At 31.6% G+C, this 12,886-nt stretch overlaps 1 protein-coding gene across 1 annotated transcript in view; it reads right to left on the reverse strand.

Annotated features, from left to right (window-relative positions):
* Positions 1-12,886, reverse strand: part of LOC115877495 (high affinity cGMP-specific 3',5'-cyclic phosphodiesterase 9A) — a 543,425-nt gene that overhangs the window by 165,135 nt on the left and 365,404 nt on the right. Inside the window, exon 3 of the mRNA XM_030893689.1 lies at positions 6,097-6,128. The gene's annotated coding sequence lies outside the window, so the exon portion shown is untranslated. The remainder of the gene's footprint in view (positions 1-6,096; positions 6,129-12,886) is intronic.

The raw sequence follows: 12,886 nt of genomic DNA on the forward strand, positions 1-12,886 counted from the left end.
TTGGTAGGCAGTTCTTTTAGTTTCAAAGTAAAGGATTTTTTCCAATTTTTTTATCTCAAAAACTGCGAATTTGATTTTGATGTTATTATAAATTTTGTTGCAAATATTATTCCTAATCTTAAATTGAAAACCGCATTTCGATTGCTACTGTAATTTTGGATTTACTATTTTTTAAAATTTTTAACCCCCTCCCATACCCCCTTAACAACCCCCCACCCCCACCAAAAACTAATAGCCAGATTCTCGGGTGCCACAGTATTTTTGTGCCAAATTTGGTTAAAATCGGTTTAGCGGTTTTTGAGTTATCCTGTTACAGATGGACAGACAGACGGACAGACGGACAGACGGACAGACAGACAGACAGACAGACACCATGAAAATATTTTGCAAATAACTCATTTTGAGTGAAATTAAAAAAACTTTTTTTTTTGCCGATCTTAATAGCCTACCATACCTATTGGTATGGTCGGCTAAAAATATGAAACTAAAAATTAATTTAATTATAATGGGATTAGAAAATGTTTTTAAAACATCCGAAATTTGTTTTTTTAGAAATATCTAGTAAGCCATAAACTTTTTCAAAAATCCGAAAGGCGGCTATATTTGTTCTCACAAAAATTAAATTTTTACTCCAGTAGTTTCCAAGACAGCCACAGAGAATATCGTAGAAAACTCACCCTGTAAATTTGAGCAGTGAAATAATATACCTACAAATATGTATCGATTTTGAAGTGTACGCAAAGAGGAATCAGAAATTGAATATCCGTTCTCCGAGGTCAAATGCCATTTCCTCTAAGGTCTGGATGAAATTCGATTTGGCGGTTTAGATAGGGACGTTTAAGCAGAAGGAGAATCATTTGAGCATGTTAATTAGTTAGACATATTGCCAAAAGCATCTCAATAATTACTTAATAGTTATTGAAAACGTGGAATTTATAGTACATATAGGGATGGCGCACCTCATTCGCATCGGTTGATTATACGAAAACAGAAAGATGTAGAAACAAAAAAAAATATGGGTGAATGTAGAGAGGCAATGTGCATAATTTAAAATTATTATGAAATGTACAGGGTGTCAGAACTAAGATCCATATTTTTCTTATGGAACACCCGGTATTTTGTTTCATTTTTGGATTCTTGAGCTTAAAATAAGGCATTTATTATAAGGGTTTAATATGTTTAAAAGCTTTGGTTTTTGAGATATTTAAAGATATTTGATATGCATACTATAATAAAAAAGTTTGTCAACACCTTGTACATTACTTTTCAGAATTAATTCTTGTGCTGACTTTCAACCCAGAAAAATAAACTATTAAAAAATTTGATTGCTTCCTTAAATGTATACAGGGGTATCAAAAATTGCTGGTCTATTTTAAATATTTATTTTACATAAAATCTTCGTTATTTCAATTGCAACACTATGTACTTTTTTCAATAAGCCGAAGCAGATTTAAATGCTCTTTCAAACTATATTAGGGTTTCCCCTAATCTGGCTCAAATTTTGAATATAAAGCAATTTTCAATAAAATTGTAATCAAGATGGCTGGTGTCGCCATGACAATCTTTTAGTGACACTTAGTAGCTCTTTTCAAAATCGATATTAGTTTATGGGCTTTATTTAAATTTATAACATGTTATTTTAATTTAATTTACCTACAGTTAATAAGAAAGTATTTATTATTTTATCAAGAAAAATGAAGCAGTATCTGCTGACGGAAGGAATGGATATAGTTATTAGTGATTTTATTTTGTGAAGACAATTGCATGAAGGGTTTATGCTAAAAGAAAACCATACAGGAATTTTCTTGACAAGCATTCCTTTGAAAAACTACTTTTCCTATTTCGCAGAGCTTATAGTGTGGTATATGAAAATCCTATTAGGCAGAAACCTGTCGTCGAAGCGAAGAAAATGAATTTGCCTTAATTGGTTCTTTTATAGAAAATCCAATATATCTACAAGTCATGGTAGTATAAATCAAAGAACTATTTCTTTATTTTTCTTTATAAAATAATAAATACTTACTGTATTGAAAACCCGCTTTTTATTCAAAATCTGTGCCAGATAGGTATTGGAAACCCTAATATATTATAGTTTGAAAGAGCATTTAAATCTGCTTCGACTTATTTTAAAAAGTACATAGTGTTGTATGTATAACGTAATAACGAAGTTTTTATGTAAAATAAATATTTAAAATAGGCCAGGAATTTTCTTTTTGTTTTTTTGCTTCTAACGACCCGAAACGTTAAGCATTTTTTTGACTGTTAGGCAAATTCGTTTATTAGAAAATCAAGCGACACCTCCAAACTTCCGCCTCAAAGCAATTCAAATGTTTACCATTCCCCAACCACTTTGTCTATAAAATGATATTACTGACTGCAGCCCTGGCGCTAATATAGATTTAAGGACCCTTGGCACTCAAACACGCTAAACAGCATATATTTACTTAATTAATATGAACAGGGTCGCCAATTTGAAAATCCAAACTGCGGGGAAATATGGCCTAGGGCTATTATCAATCCTTGTGCCCTAACTGTTCAAATAAGATAAAGTTATTAATTAAAGATTAGATGTTGATATTTAAATAATGTTATGTTGAAGAAATAAATAATAATTAGTACTGAACTATATCAAAGAGAAAATGTATATTTCCTTAAAGTTCTACAAGTTCTATATTACGTGAAATTATTAGTTAAAAATATCAAATAAACATATTTAATTATTATAAATAAAATTTTCGTTGAAATACCATCATTTTATTGAAAATACTTCTAAGTTTTTTGCCACTAGAAGAAAATCTACAAAATAAAAAAATAGCGTGTGCACTATGTGCGCATATTTAAAGGGAAAGTCTGTTTTTGTTTAAATGTTTTGATTTTTATTCATTATTTAGTGATTTACAGTAATTTTATTAAATTATACGCATATTCTCTATTATTGGTTTGAAATAAGTATGACAGTATCCTCCAATGAAAATACGAGTTACTAACTCTAAATTCTAATTCTCAGCTGGCAAATGAGCTAATGCCTTACCTAGACCGTTATTCAGAAGCCACAAACCTATCGATGAAAATATGCATGAAAATTTATTTCCTAGCACACAACCAAAGGATATTGGTACTCATAAATGTTGGTACAGTATCAAGTTTGTTATATTGATTTTCTTAGCCGCGGTATGGGCACAAATCGCTACCCAGTGTTGTCATAAACTTATTTTTCATCGGGGTAGATTATCACGAAATAGCGGGGTTAAATTATTTTGCAAAGGGATAGATCTACCCCGAACGGAGTAGCTATGGCAACACGACCGCTATCACTTTTCCTCTCACGACCGTCATTATAAACTGTCAGTTTCGATTCTAGGTTAGGTTTGGAATTGTGAAGATTTCGAACGTTTTTCTTTCGATTTAAAAATAATTTCAATATTTTACAAAGTTCAAACATAATAACCCAACATTGCGCAAAATATAAACATTACATAAACAGAAATACTGAAACAACAAGGGTCATTTTCCAATGCATCTCTTTTCTGTGCTTCACGTGATCAACAAGCGCTTACTCATTGCCTACCGTTTCAACTGCCGAACATCGCGAAGTGCCGACTTAAATATTGACCATATGACTTACATATGACCAAAAAGTGTTAATTAAAATCAGACTCAAAAAGATCCAAATATGAAATATATATAAACCAGTAACTTTATAAAAAAAAATATCATGCTAAGTAAAAATATAAAAATAGAACCTAAAACCCCACGCCATGCCAATATCATTTGCGATGGAACTCTATATTCATAGACTGATTGGTTTCGGTGGTTAAATGTAATTTCCGTCCCAACAGCCAGAAGTTAATTGAAATTTGACTGCTTATTTTAGAAATCGCTTTTCCCCGTGGGTATTATACAGGGCCACTGTTAATCTATTATGGATCTTGATACAGATTAACCGCGCACCGTTGATAATTTCGTTAATATCAGAGAGTTCGGGGATAAATCCTATTAAGATCGAAATAAGATATTTGATATTTGAAACAGGTGGATGTTTTGCCACTGAAACAATGTACTAAAATATATAAATACTGATTTCATTAACAAAGATATGGCCAAGAATCGCGGTTCGAATTCCGCGTAAACAGACCCCGTTTATATTACCCCTAGCAGCAAAAAAAATACGTTAACTAAAAATACTTTACAGGCAAAAAAACTTTATTGGGCTGAGAATTCAACGGACCCAACTTCTTGGTGGCTTGTATTTGTACAAATAGTAACAACAAACAACAATTATTAAATGGATTTATACTGTCGAATAATTTAAAATTGCTTTTTAATTCTTTTATATTTTTATTGAAATTATATTTATTTATAATTTTTTGAGATAATTTTTGTTAATAATTATTAAATTTTCCCTTAAACAGGAAACTAATAAATCTCTGGTTATTTCACTATAACTGATACCAATGGTCCTGCCTAAGTCTTCCAATAGGCTTTTCTGGTCTTTTTTTATGCAAGACCAAGACCAAGATCAGTCTCGCTCTTCAATAACAAAAAATAAAATAATATTCACAACCGAACAAAATATGATATACAGTTTTTAATAAATTAAATATTTATAAACAACATATTTTCCTCTAATCATCAAAAATATAGACTAAATGTTTTATAAATATAACACAAAACGCCTTACCTGCGACATAAAACTAACGGAATCTTTATCGTTTACCTGCAGTGGCGGCTCGTGGTTATTATTGTAGGGAGGTCAATATCTAAAAATATTGCGTCGATTTTTTTTAAGACGCGACCAAATTTAATTGGTTTCTTACAAGGTACTTGTACGTTTAGTTAAAGGAAAATAAATCTAAAAATAAATACATATTATGTTAAAATAAAACCTATTTATTTTAATCCCAGAAACTAAAAATGTAATAAGGGTGTTCCATTTAAAAAATACAACTTTTTGACATTTTTATTTATTTTGAAACCACTGTATCTTGTCAAAATATTTTTAAATTGTAGCTCTAACAGTCGTTCAACGAACCCAAAACTTACAATTTGTTAAAATTTAATCGTTTAGCTACAATACTCCGTATCGTATGTGGTGAATAATCCTGTATAATAAACTACTATTTATTTTTAACAATGAATCACCACTTAAAGTTTTTTTGCATTTGTTTTGTTAGGTTAGGTTAGGCCAGTATTTTATTTACCTAGCTATTAATTAAATGCATAGACGCTGTTCAATTTAATTCCAACGAAAATACATTCTATTGAAATTAAATAATATAAAACGACTTTTTCTCTCCATATCGAACTTGTAAATAAAGAAAATTGGATTGAAGCTCGCCCTACATGTTAAAATCTTTTGTCTTCTGTCGACGGCTGCGTTTTTGTTTTTTTGTTATATTTCATTGATGAGAAACCGAACAAAGGCAAAACGTAATGAAATGAGGCCGGGAAAACAAAACCAAATAAATATATTTTTTATTTGATTCGGTTGGCTTTATCCTGTTTCTCAAAGAACTCATTTTAAATTTAAGCGATATTTGCTTGTTCTGTTTCAGTTATAGAGTTTGTCTTTATAGGGATATATATTCAAATAAAATAAAATTTTACGATGCTCTGTTACTGAGACAAATAATATACACACCTTACTGTAAAAACAAAGCTATCTCAGATATACAAACCTCTACATTCTAGTTCTTACCGTTTCCCCGAAATTTCGAAAAAGTCATTTTATTTATTTATTTCATCCCTTCCCGGGGGTGAATTAAGAAAAAATCTTTCACAATTCGTTTTTAGATCTCTTAAAGTAACTTACATCAAAAATACCAGTTTTTACCAAAATTTTGTATTTAAAGGCCTACTTTCTTGGACTATAAGTGGAAATATCAAAATAATAGACCAACATCTTGGCGTTAAAACATTAAAATTATTATAATTAAAGGTTCTAGGGGAAAAACTTGATAAGCGCCAATTACTTAATTTTAAAATTTGACAATATTATAGTAGGTCTAACTGGTCTCTACAAAATGTATCAACTCTGAAGGGCAATAACTTATTAAATCCTGTGATACTTATGAATATCAATTGAACAAAACTTACCTTCTATCTTCAATTTAATTGCCTCCTAATTCCTGAAAAGAAAAAAGAAAAAAACTTTATTAATCATATATCCAGACAAAAATAGTATACCTTCATGGCGAGGTTGTACATTTGACAGCCTCAATGATTACAGGTGAGGCACAAAAAGTACATTTTTACTCCGAATGGAACATGCTATTTTTTTTCAAAGGTCAGAAATAATTTTTTTCTAACGTCACAAAAATATTAATAGTTTCTGGATATACTCGTATAATTACTTACGAGGTATTATTTTAAATCTTTTTATATTATTTGGAACGTTTGAAATTGTTTAATAAATTATTTGTGGGCGTTGGAAAAAATAGCATGTTCTACTCGGAGTAAAAATTACTTTTTGTGCCCCACCTGTATGTCAAACGTACAACCTCGCCACAAAAAATATCACTTTGACTCCTGAATCCGGAATCACACTAATTATTCACGGTCAGGTATAAAGAAAACTTAAGAAAATCGGCGTCGGATCAAAACGAAACGGTCTGGTTGTGCCGAAACAGTCTGAATCGCCTACAGCAGCCCGGAATCCGGTCACACTAATTATCCACGGTCAGTTATAAAAAAACTAAACGCTCGGTTTTTAACTATCTATACTCATAAATCAGAAATACGGTTTACACTTATTTTAAATCAAATCTCTAGGACCACGATTTATACTTATTTAAAATCAAAAACGGAGATACGGTACTTTTACTTTAAAACTCAAGAATTCGTTTTTTTACAGCAGCGCTGATAAAAAAAATAACGGATCAGAATTGACTTAAACTCACGAGGTTTACTTAGTAAAGATCACCGGTACTTAGTCTCAACAGGAAGGCCCCCGTTTTCGCGCTCCCGTCGCTTAATTAATCTTTCCCGTCGGGAACCACGAACCACGTTCGGTTACCATCGTCCTTACGACCCATCAAGATTCCTTACAGTAAAAAAACGGTTTTTACCCGTCGATTCTACAAAAAACCATTTGCTGTTTGTACCAAAAAAAAACTTCAACGTATCCATGCAAATCGACGAAATATTTAACACAATTTTATCAGCAAATAATTTTTAGTATTAAAAATATTTTTCGGTTTTAGACTATCATAACAGTTCTAAAAATAAAAATAAACCATACTAAGCTTGTCTAAGAATTATTTGTTACCATAATCCTTCAAAACAAATAAACATATCAAATTCTACTTATATACAGTATGGTTCATAAATCCACAAACGCTATCCGTTCAGGTGATCAAAAAAACAAATATCTAACTATTTTACAATCAGAATATTAACGATAAAAGAAATAAAAAAAAGTTATGTCCCGAGGCAGGATCGAACCCTGGCTCTTCGGTGTACCAGCGAAATACTTTCGCGCCGAGCTATCGTGCCGTGTTCGATTTATGTTCACGCCTAGCATTTAACAGATTAAGTAAAAAAAATATACGGACTTCATTACACTCCCCTTATAGTACGAGAGCTAGCAACGTGGGAAAAACAAGTATTTTAAGACGTCTGGCTCTTTGATATATCTTTTAGTGCGCTCTCTAGAACAGCATGCGGCCCGTCTGGCTGCCGGTATACGTTGCGTTCCCTACTGCGCATTGAAAGAAGATTCTATATTTTTATTAGTTCTTTAAATTCTAGTATTGAATATAAATCGAACATGTCTCCACAGCGCAGTGCGTAGAGTTTCCGACCACGAACCGATGATTCAGAGTTCGAATCCGGGTCAGGGCAAAGACTTTCTTATTTTATTTTCGTTTATATTCTGATAGTAAAGTAATAAATATTTGTTTTTTTTAATTACCAGAATTATTTAATACTTTACTTTCAGAATATAAACGAAAATAAAATAAAAAAGTCTTTGCCCTGACCCGGATTCGAACTCTGAATCATCGGTTGGTGGTCGGAAACTCTACGCACTGCGCTATGGAGACATGTTCTATTTATATTCAATACTAGAATTTATAGGACTAAATTAATAAAAAATATAGGATCTTCTTCCGATGCGCAGTAGTGAACGCAACGGGTATCGGCAGCTAGACGGGACGCATGCTGTTCCAGAGAGCATAGTAAAAGATATATCAAAGAACCAGACGTCTTAAAATACTTTCTCGAAAACGTTGCTAGCTCTTATGCCCACTTGCACCGTTTGTGTAAATTTTGTTTAAAGGCTAAACAGTGATTAACTATAATAAAATATGTATAGTTAATCACTGTTTAGCCTTTAAACAAAGTTTATACAAACGGTGCAAGTGGGCATTAGACTATTACTTCGGTAAAAAAAATATATGTATATATATTTTTTTTTGAATACCATTACACTCCTAATAACACAATATACGATTTGTATACTTTTGTAAAAAGTGTTTATGCCTAGGCGTTAAAATTACCTCTTTATATTGTCAATCACGCGCAAAAGTTAATTCTTTTGTGACGTTTAAAAAAGAACAAAAATTGAAGGGCCTTATTGTAATGACATGATATGTCACAAATCCGTATATAAAATTCTGAATTATTGAGAATTTGAAGTCTTGAAAAAAATGTGAAAATATAAATATTAATAAATATAAATTTGAAGACGTTTTAGAGATAGTTTAGGTTAACTGGCTAAGTATTTATCTAACAAATTTGTTGGATAAAAGGCAAGAAAAACACTAGTTATTAATTAATAAAACTAATTTCTGGTTGAGTGGCTTATCATGTTATTACAACAAGCCCTTCAATTATTGATCATTTGATCAAGTGTAGTATAATATGTAGTACAGTTTTATCTCCTCGTGTAACTTTTACAACTCTTTTTTGCTATCTATAAGATTTATTCTCGGTATTCGTATTGTAAATTTCAATTAAAATTATTGCAAAACTGATAAAATATAAATGAACTATCCGGCTCATCCTCTGTAAACAGATATTTACGTAAACAAATATGCGATCTATCAATACAGTTGTCCTAAAATATTACCAAACCATTTGCAATGTATGCAAAAACGGATGTACGCATTTAATTTTAAACCAATTTTGTATATCTATCGACGTAATGATTTCGAGCGGGTTTTGATTGAATCGGAATATTTGTTTACGAAATTCTAGATTCCAATCAGGATGTATTTGTCACGGAAAATGTTAAATTTAGCAGAATACATATACAGGGTGGTCCGAACTGTATTCATAAGAAAAATTCGTTAAGGTTGTTTTTTCCATTCAAAAATTGTAAACAATCCATCCATTTACTTTTAGAGCATAGCAATTTTCAGCAATCGTGTAATATTTTTATTGATGAAGATTTTCACAAGACAACTGTTTACAAGAAATACAGCAGAAATATTAACACAGTTCTTGAACAAACTACAATCTAGATTTCGAGATATCGATTTTTGAATTCAGAGTTCTAATAGCGCGACCACTATCCACCACCCACTCAATTCCACTTATTTTTACCAAAAATGCAAGTGTTTCTAGCTCGCACTTAAAAAAATTCAAGCTAGAGGGAAAATTACAACGACTCGTTAATAAATAAACAAATTAAGTATCACGAGACGTAATCAAATCGTAGCTGAACGCATGACGTACACCTCTCCCTAGAACTTTACAGAGTACTTACAAAGGTATTGATTGGGTAGACCGGTCAACTGCGACAAATCTGCTATATCACCTTCCACGTCTCTTAGCGATGTGCACAGTTTCTCGGTTTATTTCATACGTTTGGCAACGTGTTTACTGTCCTCTCTTTGTTCAGTACATTATAAACGCATTGTACTCTTCTTACAGACGGAAATATCGACCCAAGACTAACCTTTGCCAGCCCTTAGTATATGAGTATGTCCTAAAATGCTTGGTTTCGGAGATACAGGTGTAGAAGTTTCATTTTTATCTCAATTTTTTCCAAATAATTTCTGAAGTAAAGTCAATATTTGGATGAAAATTGGTGTCTGGTAGTTTTTTGACATGAAAAATTTGATTTTGATGTCAATATGACTCCTACTAGTAGAGGGCGCCACCTACATATTTTTTAACTGGTTTGAAGAGTAATAACTTTTCGACCATACCTGTATAAAATTACTGAGTAAAAAAATATACATTTACGACGTTTTTTACGTAAAAAGGTCTCTTGGTAAAAATCGCTACGAGTAATAGTTTTCAAGATATTTGGAATCGAAATTATCAATACCTGTCATCATTGACATAAATTAAACATGTTGACTAAATAGTTATTAGACTGAAATCATAAATTTGAAATGTTTTTGTGCCAAAAGTTCAACAGAAACGGTTTTATCATCATTTTTTGCAGAAAAGCTTATGATTAAATTAAAAAAATAAAAATTTCCCAAATTTATTATTTCAGTGAAATAACTATCTACTCATCGTGTATATTTTTCGTCAATAATGACATATATTGACTATTTCCATTCTAAATATCTTAAGAACGGTTGCTCGTAGCGATTTTTACAAAGAGATATTTTTTACGTAAAAAGTCACAGAGATGTATATTTTTCCACTCGGTAGTTTTATACGGGTACGTACAAAAAGTTATTACGCTTCAAAACAGTTAAAACACATGTAGGTGGCGCCCTCTATTAGTAGGGGTCATATTGACTCCCAGAATGACATATCAAATGTCAACTTTTGACATTTTCAAATACGGTTTATTTAAAATTGCAAAATGTGATTCATAACGACAATTTGAATCGAAATATCAAGTGTGTGGTACCAAATTGTGGTACCAATTCGTAAAAATTCTTTTTCGAAATATGCTAATGAGCTAAATATGCTGAGCTAAATATGCTTAAAAAAATGAGCTAAATATGCTGATATGATTAAAAATACGATTTGGGAAGCTTTTAACCGGCCAGGAAAAGAGATTAAAAGCGTTAGACGATCAAATCTATTTTCCAAGTTTTAAAAATTAGTGTTTTTGCCATGGCACTCTAGATTGAAATTTAAAATACAATTTTGTTTTAAGCAAAAATGTCCGAAGTTGACATACGATATGTCATTAAATTTAGAGTCACTTTCTATCGAATAAAGTAAAAAACTACCGAGGGTGCTATTTAAAAATCAAAAATTGTAGTCATTTCCGGTGAAACAGTAAGTGGCCTAAAAGAATTGAATACGTCAATCAATCCTAGTGTATGTCATATAGTAACATACCAAATCTCGTTTTTTTTTATCTGAAAAATAAAAAAGTTATAGGGGTAAGCCCCTTTTGAGACGCACCCGGTATAGAAAGATATACTGCTCGGACCCTAAAACCTACAAGAGGAAACAAAATCCCATCAAAAACATAAGTTATTTTGTTTAGTTTCTATGGAAATACCTATTCAACAACTTTGTTATAAATTGATACCTACCTACCGATAATATCAGTAGGTCAATAAATAAGTAAGTACTTTTATTATCAAACCAATAATAGCAATCGATGTTACAAAACCAAAATCGTAAAAAAGGTAAAGTGTATTACTATCAGAGCCGATCCCTACAACAGCTGACTGAAAAATTGATGTGAGACATTCAAATTTAAAACCAAGACATTCAAGGCAGTCAAAATTCAAAGAATATGTCTTTTCAAAAAAGTCCTATGGGTAAAAGTCCTATTTTATTTTGTAGATTTTCTTGGAGTGCAAGTGGCGAAATACCCACAGGACTTTTTGAAGATTTTTTGAATAAATCCGCTAGAGGTATAGAAATTTTTTTCAATGAATATTGTACGGCTGTTCTCGATTGCCATGCCTCCAAAACAAAATCGTAGATAATATATCAGAATAACGTGGATAATATATACGGTAATAAACTACCTTTTTTAATTCTGAACTACTTCTCACGTACAAAAAAAGGTAATAAATGTATATAATCAAATTATCTCCATTGGTTTGGTTTGGTTTGGTTCATTTGGTACGATACTGTGAATCTCGGCGCATAGCTAACATCATGAAATCCATTAAAAAGCGTTAATACAGGTACGAAAAAAAGCTGGTAAAGTGAGAATCCATTATTCGATGCATTTTAGGGTTTTAGCAAGTTCCAATGACGAATTACTAAAATAGGATTACTGTGTATATTTCTATTTCGGGTATTAACAGTACGTCGAGCATCTACAGTATGTCCCCGGATTGTTTTTACAAGAGGAAAACCTAACCATGAAATTAAATTTGTCATTATGATTGTCAAATCAAATAATATTAGAAACATTCTAAAAAGTGACAGCGGCCGACTAGATTTTTTCCTAAAAAAATTACAGCAGCCCACCAGATACTTTATCTAAAAATGTTTTTTGTCCTAACATGGTAAGCCCGTGGTTACATTGGATGCGTGTCCGTACGTTTTTTTGGTCGTACGTGCTCGGACGTGCACGCAGCAAAAAACAAACAAATGGTATCTACGCAGGCGGTTACATTGCATCGGAGTTTGCGCGTCCGTGCACGTAGGTCGATTTCCGTTGGTCGGATGAAAACAAAATGGTTTGTTTTTTTAATACGTGTACGTCCGAGCGTTCGAATTTTTATATCTCTGGGCCCAATACATTCACGAAAAATTTGAATATCTTTGAATACCAGGTTTATTTTTATTTTAGTTATATTAATGTTGCTGGAAACATTGTAAAATATTCAAAAAATTTGACCGGTTGCTGTTTTACTTCACCAAATATTTTACATATTCATTTTCTTCGCCTTTTCTTACATATAAATCATTTACCTAACATTTTCTTCTGTTCATAAGTAGTTATTTTAACATTAAATCCTCAGACAGCATCAAAGTAGTGGCGTCCGTTTTGACAAACTCG

The sequence above is a fragment of the Sitophilus oryzae genome, unplaced genomic scaffold (assembly GCF_002938485.1).
Source record: "Sitophilus oryzae breed Bouriz unplaced genomic scaffold, Soryzae_2.0 scaffold_1494_pilon_pilon, whole genome shotgun sequence".
Taxonomy (NCBI): domain Eukaryota; kingdom Metazoa; phylum Arthropoda; class Insecta; order Coleoptera; family Curculionidae; genus Sitophilus; species Sitophilus oryzae.